Consider the following 7,500-nt stretch of genomic DNA (forward strand, 5'->3'; position numbering starts at 1 on the left):
TATACGCGTGTGTTAGTATATATACATGAGTACCTCCCTGTATGCATGAACTTGTGTGTGTGTGTGTATATATGTATATATACGTGTGTGGGGGCACACACACACACATATATATAAAGTGTTTATTATTTTGTTTCCACTTGTCATTAAAATTCTTTAATATATAGTCAACGAGTTTCAGTTACAATGGTTCTACTCTCCATGTGTATAAGTGGTTATAGCGTCTTGTATCCAAATTGGGTATTTATTTATTTATTTACCTGTGATTCAGTACTTTACTTTAAAAGCAGTAATTAGAAGGAGAAAATGGTAATTACATTGGTGAAGGTGAAAAAACAACAAAATAAAAGCCCCCCCCCTCAAATCCCCATTTCACATCATCATTGACATCACCACTCACCACCCCTCAACATTGTTCCCTCCACCATCAGCACCACCACCACCACCACCAACAGCACAACCTCCATCGCCCCCCCCCCCCACCACCACTTTATTGATAAAAGAAAAAACAAAAGAGCAATAAGGACTTGTCAGGTGATTGGTTTTGGTGTGTGTGGGGGGAAGAGGAGAACGTCCCTCCCCCCATTCAAAAATATAAAGAAATAATAAAACTATCCTCCCCCACCCTGTCTCCATTAAAAAGCCAATACACATTCTTTGCTTTTATTTTATGTTTTATTATTTTTTATTTGTTTGGTTTGGTTTTGCACTTCAAGCCGCTTCTCATCCAGCTCATCAATGTTTCAGTGCTGTGCCCATCCTTTTATTGTTTTTTTATTTATTTTTCAGGCATAGTGTATTTCGGACTATATCATCTAATGTGTTTATCATATTTTAACATTTATAGTTAGTGGGGGGGGGGGGGTTTGAGGGGGGGGGGGTTTGAGGGGGGGGGCTATGTTTTTTTTTCATGGTTTTGTTCCCCCATTCCGCCGAGGTCGACTTTGCCTTTCATCCTTTCTGGGTCAATAAAGTATGTACCTGTTGCATACTGGGGTCGATCTAATCGACTACCCCAACCCCGCCACCTCCCTGAAAATTTCAAGCCTTGTGCCTAGAGTAGAAAAGCATATTTTTGTTCCCCCACCGCACAAACAGCTCAAACAACCAGTTTAAACAATACAATACAGAATACTGCAACACTGCCAAGGGGGTCTTCCTAGAAATGGTCAAATGACCTACTAGAATGTAAGACAAGCTGCTAAGTCTCCCTCACATTATACACTCTGGTGTATTAGTTTAATCTTCAGGAAGACGTAAACACACCAGCATCGGTTGTCAAGCGATGTTGGGGGGACAAACACAGACATACAAACACATACACACATACATATATACATATACATATATACGACGGGCTTCTTTCAGTTTCCGTCTACGAAATCCACTCACAAGGCTTTGGTCGGCCCGAGGCTATAGTAGAAGACACTTGCCACGCAGTGGAACTGAACCCGGGACTATGTGGTTGGTAAGCAAGCTACTTACCACACAGCCACTCCTACGCCTATATATATATATGTAGTGTTATGTGTGTGCGTGTATGTATAATAATATATATATAAATGTATATGCAAACATATGTCATATAATTTTATCTTTGATGTTTTGAGCCTACGCTCTTTGACAGAAAGGATTAAGAATAAAAAAAAAAACGGAGCGAGAAAAAAAAATGTGTAAGGATTAACAGTTCAACATGATAAAATGGCTCATATATATGTGTGTGTGTATATATTTATATATATATATATATATATACTCATATATATATATATATACACATACAATAATCCCTTAACTGTTATGGGTGTTACATTTCGAAACTCCACATGATAGGTGAAAATCTGCAAAGTAGAAACAGTACTGTACTGTATAGTTTTTTTTTATTTTCATAATTTGCATATATTTATTTTATTATAAATGCAAGACAGCACCACAGAGGAATCAACATAAGCTTAAATAATGAACCATGATATGGCAAGGGATTACTCTGTGTGTGTATTTTATATATATATATATATATATATATATATATATATATATATATATATATATATATATATATATATATATATATATATATATATATATATATATATACATACATACATATATATTAGGCATAGGAGTGGCTGTGTGGTAAGTAGCTTGCCTATGAACCACTTAGTTCCGGTTTCAGTCCCAATGCGTGGCACCTTGGGCGAGTATCTTCTACTATAGCCTCGGGCAGACCAAAGCCTTGTGAGTGGATTTGGTAGACGGAAACTGAAAGAAGCCCGTCATATATATGTATATATATGTATGTGTGTTTGTGTGTCTGTGTTTGTCCCCCCCACCATTGCTTGACAACTGATGCTGGTGTGTTTACGTCTCCGTAACTTAGCGGTTCGGCAATAAGTGACCGATAGAATAAGTACTAGGCTTACAAAGAATAAGTCCTGGGGTCAGTTTTGTTCGACTAAAACCCTTCAAGACAGTGCCTCTCTCTCTGTCCCCCTCTCTTCCTCCTCTTACCCTTCTCTTCCTCCTCTCTCCTCTCACCCTTCTCTCTGTTCTCTATTTTCCTCTTCTCTCATACCCTCCCACTTCTCTCTCACTCCTTCCTCAAACCCTCCCCTATCACTTCACCTCTGCCCTCTCGCTCCCTCTACCTGATGATGATGATGATGATGATGATGGTGATGATGCAGTCGACGGCGATAACGATGTCACGTCATCATCGCTAAGGATGGGTTCGATGACATTGAGAACGATGGCGCCGGTGTCAAGGACTTCGTCTACAACACAACGATGACAGCATGGAAAAGAGCACTCCAAATAATGATGCCAACAACGACAACAGCAACAACTAGTCTATGAAGTTCCTGCAACAATGTTGCCAAACAACACTCGCCCGCCCCGCCCCCTCAAGCACCTGCCCACACCTTCCCCCCTCTCTTACCTTCTCCTTTGCCGAGGCAATCTAATCGATAATTAACAGTAAATATTTGATATAAGAACAAAGTATTTCTTGAGACGTTCTATCAAATGTCTTTATATACCTTAATTCACACAATCTAATTTTCTTCGTGTTACTTTGTATGTTAGCCTTTTTTTTTTCTTGTTGTCTTCTTTTCCCTTTCCGTCTCTTCTTTTTTCTTTTTTGTTGCATAACTTTCAGTTTTTTTTTTTTAATATTTAGTGCTTTTTATGTACTTTTATGAATAGTTTTCTGGGTTTTTTTGTTTTCATTGTCAGTTATTTACTAATTTTTTTTCCCTGTTTTGCTTTGGCTTCTTGTTTTCTATTTATTATTATTATTATTATTATTTTATGCAAATTCTTTGCTTTCATTTTTATGATGTATGTGTAGCATATATATATATATATATATATATATATATATATCATCATCATCATCATCATCATCATCATTATTGTTTAACGTCCGCTTTCCATGCTAGCATGGGTTGGACGATTTGACTGAGGACTAGCGAACCAGATGGCTACACCAGGCTCCAATCTGATCTGGCAGAGTTTCTACAGCTGGATGCCCTTCCTAATGCCAACCACTCCGAGAGTGTAGTGAGTGCTTTTACGTGCCACCGGCACGAAGGTCAGTCAGGCGGTACTGGCAACGGCCACGCTCAAAATGGTGTTTTCTACATGCCACCTGCACAGGAGCCAGTCCAGCGGCACTGGTAATGACCTCGCTCGAATGTTTTTTGCTAGTGCCGCTGGACTGACTCCTGTGCAGGTGGCACTAGTATGACATAATTACACCCTGATACTTTGTAACTATTTTCTTTCCTGTTGCAATTTGGATAATAATGTTTTCCCTTTGCAGCAGGACATCTACAGCAGAAGACACTTGCCCAAGGTGTCACACAGTGGGACTGAACCCAGAACCATGTGCCTGCGCCTATATATATTAAAAAAAAAAACTTCTATTTATTCTTCTGTTTTGTGTAATTATATTAGAAATGTGATTATGAACTTGTTGACAGAAGTTGTTATTTCGACATGAAAGGGTTATTTTATTACTGAGAAATTACACAGTATGGTAGAGGAATCATGGTATATATAAAGAGAGAGAGAGAGGTGAGCGAGAGAAAGTGAGAGATGAGATTGAAACAGTAACAGGATGAAAAAGACATTGTGAAGCAGAGAATTTGAAAGATAAACCAGTGACATCGATAGATAGATAGAACACTGCAAAAATAGACAAACAAATGGATTAAAAGTTGCATACATATGTATATATATATATATATATATGTAGTGTTATGTGTGTGCGTGTATGTATAATAATATATATATAAATATATGTGCAAACATATATATAATTTTATCTTTAATGTATAATTTGAATTGCTGTTCTTTTTTTTTTTCCTTCGACTGTTGATGTAAATAATTTTAGTTTATTTCATTCCAAAATGTTACTTTGTGTGTGTGTATGTGTGTGTGAACTTTCATGTTTACTGTGTGATTAACCTATCTGCGTGCACACACACACACACACACACACACACACACGTCTACTCATGTATACATACATTTACACACACATGCATGTTTCTTTTGCGTTTTACTTTCCTTTTACTTGTTTTAGTCATTTGATTGTGGCCCTGCTGGAGCACCGCCTTCAAGTGTTTTAGGGGTAAGAAATCAACCTCCAAGACTTATTCTTTCTAAGCCTAGTACTTATTCTGTCAGCCTATTTTGCTGATCCACTAAGTTATGAGGATGCAAAACACACCAACACCGGTTGTCAAGTGGGTGGGTGGTGGCAAACACAGTTACAAAGGCATACATATTTCACCAAGTTGAAATATGTACCTGTTGAGCCCTAGGTCCAAAGTATTTGACCTATCTCCTCCCCTGAAATTACTGACCTTGTGCCAAAATTTAAGACCTTATTAATTATTATTATTATTATTATTAGTATTAGGTGAGAAAGCAGTCCATGCCATCAAAGTGACACTGGGGTAAAATATACGAAGCCCAGTATACCCATCATGACTACCCGTCTGATAAGGGTACACCAGGTACATGCATCACAACCATATGTGCGCGACATACTGATCTCATATCAAGATAAACAGCGCATGACCTTGCAGGTGGGGACCCAATTAGAATTTTCTTCAGGTCGAGTAGCCCATCCAGCTCAAAAGGTCCCTGAATAAGTGTTGTTTAAGGATGTTGAACAAAACACCATTATAAGTACCATTAACTCACCCCACCCCTAATATTGCTGGCCTTGTGCCAAAATTTGAAACCACTAACTACAGCATCTCTAAACTTCGAATCGGCCTTCTGAATATCCCATATTGTCTCAAAATTCTATTAGAAAGTCTGCTTCCATCTCATCTACCAACACCCCTATGATGCTCCACCCAGCCTATTTTTAAACTCATTTATCAAACAGAATCTGTTAGAGATTATCTCCATTCTGCATTGTCATCACTCTGTAGTTTTGATAAACTTGCCGCAACCTTGTCTGACCCGTTCCTTATATAGCATCAATGTAGCCAGTGTCTGTTGTGTATTTTGTTTATCTTCTGCCTGCCTCGCTCATAAAACGGGTTTCCTCCTTTTGTGTCTACTTGTGTGTGTGTGTGTGTGTGTGTGTGTGTGTGTGAGTGTGAGTGCGAGTGCAAGTGTGCATACATATGTATTGGCATACACACACACACACACACACACACACACACACACACACTCTTTGTCTCTCTCTGTCTGCCCCTGTTTGCCCCTGTCTGTCCCTGTTAACCCCTGTGGTTGTCTGCATATTTTGATGTGACACACACACCCACACACACATGTACTTGCATGTAGAGACATAAACGCATGCATATACATCTGAATATAAGTGTATACATATACACGAAAATGCATGTTTATTTGTATATATGTGTATGTGAGTGTATATATAAACACACATGCACGTATATACACATATATATGTACACATACATGTGTACACATACATGTGTACACATACACATTTCTATGTACATACACATACATCACACATTCACACAATCTACTGGCACACATATTGTTATGATTAAGCAGTTCTATACACACACACACACACACACATACACACACACACACATACATGCATGCATATGTCTGGTGATAAGAAGTGGGAGGTAGGTTCATTCCACACCTGATGTATAATGGTAAAGCGAGGAAGGAAGAGGTAATTGTTGAAATCGTTATCTTAATTGCCAAACTGTGTAATCTTTTGGTAAGCACTTAAACAAATAAAATAAATATCCCCCCCCCCCCGCTCTCGCTCTCTCTCTATATATACATATACACATGTACACACACACACACACATATACATCTCTATACACACATGTATGCATGTGCATATATATGTGTATATGTCTATAAACATATATCCATCTAATGTGTGTGTGTGTGTGTGATATATATATATATATATATATATATATATATATATATATATGTGTGTGTGTGTGTGTATTTATGTATGTCTATAAACATATATTCATATAACGTGTATAGACGTGTGTGTGTGTATATATATATATTTATGTATATGTCTATAAACATAGATTCATGTTTATGTATGCATGTGTGTGTGTGTATATATATATATATATATATATATCTGTATGTATATATATATATACATACATACATGCACATATACAATACAGACATGTGGACACACACACACATAAATATATATATTGGAAACGTTGTTTGAATTTGTAAGTTTCTACTATTTCTTAACAGTATTTCTTTAGTGACTCCAAGTGATGTTTACATCTGATCCGTGTGTCTGCATTCCAGAGACGTTTAATCTGTTCAAGACACGATAATGTGAGGTATCATTGACCAATGAACAACCCTAAAAGAAAGGTTGATTGATTCCTCATGTTATTGTTGTTTGTTGGGGATTTTTTTTTTTTAACCCTCGAGTCGGTCATCGCGAAGCAGACCTATGATCATAGGGGGATCCTACAGCAGTGACCATCTTGTTTTCATAGTTGTTTTTCATTTTCATCTCTTTGCTGCAAATTTCTTGGCGACCCTGCAGGAAATAAGCCAAATACAATGGTTCAATAAATACAACAAGCACTATTTTGCATCCAGTTAACCTTTATGCAACTGACCTCAGATGAGGACAGTGGGTCAATGTGGGTTAAAACATGATAATGATGATGATTGTTTTCAATTATGATATTGTTAAAATTGATGAGTTTATTAAAAATCTTAATCTGTTTTTTTTTTCTTTTCTTTTTCCTTCTAGGTAAGTTACACCGATTCAGAATTGGAATGTTTGTTCTGTATATTGTGGATCTTTTCATTCTTTGGTTCCTCCTCCAAAAACGATGCTCTTTAAACAGAAGGTTTCAAAATATAAACAGACTTTGGCATATTCCTGTAAAAATATATATATTTATTTTTTCACAAATGTCAATGTGGAGATATTGTTGAAGGTATGTTAATATTTCTGCCACAACCAATAAACCATTATCG

General features: G+C 37.1%; 1 protein-coding gene and 1 long non-coding RNA gene across 2 annotated transcripts in view; both read left to right on the forward strand.

Moving 5' to 3' along the window:
• The window catches only part of LOC149131979 (uncharacterized), a 105,984-nt gene extending 98,562 nt beyond the window's left edge, over positions 1-7,422 (forward strand). Inside the window, exon 3 of the long non-coding RNA XR_016244936.1 lies at positions 7,271-7,422. This is a non-coding gene — a long non-coding RNA (uncharacterized LOC149131979). The remainder of the gene's footprint in view (positions 1-7,270) is intronic.
• The window catches only part of LOC106870512 (mannosyl-oligosaccharide 1,2-alpha-mannosidase IA), a 332,727-nt gene that overhangs the window by 118,485 nt on the left and 206,742 nt on the right, over positions 1-7,500 (forward strand). The gene's annotated exons all lie outside the window — the stretch shown is intronic.

This window comes from Octopus bimaculoides, chromosome 18 (genome assembly GCF_046866305.1).
Source record: "Octopus bimaculoides isolate indiv1 chromosome 18, ASM4686630v1, whole genome shotgun sequence".
NCBI classification, from domain to species: domain Eukaryota; kingdom Metazoa; phylum Mollusca; class Cephalopoda; order Octopoda; family Octopodidae; genus Octopus; species Octopus bimaculoides.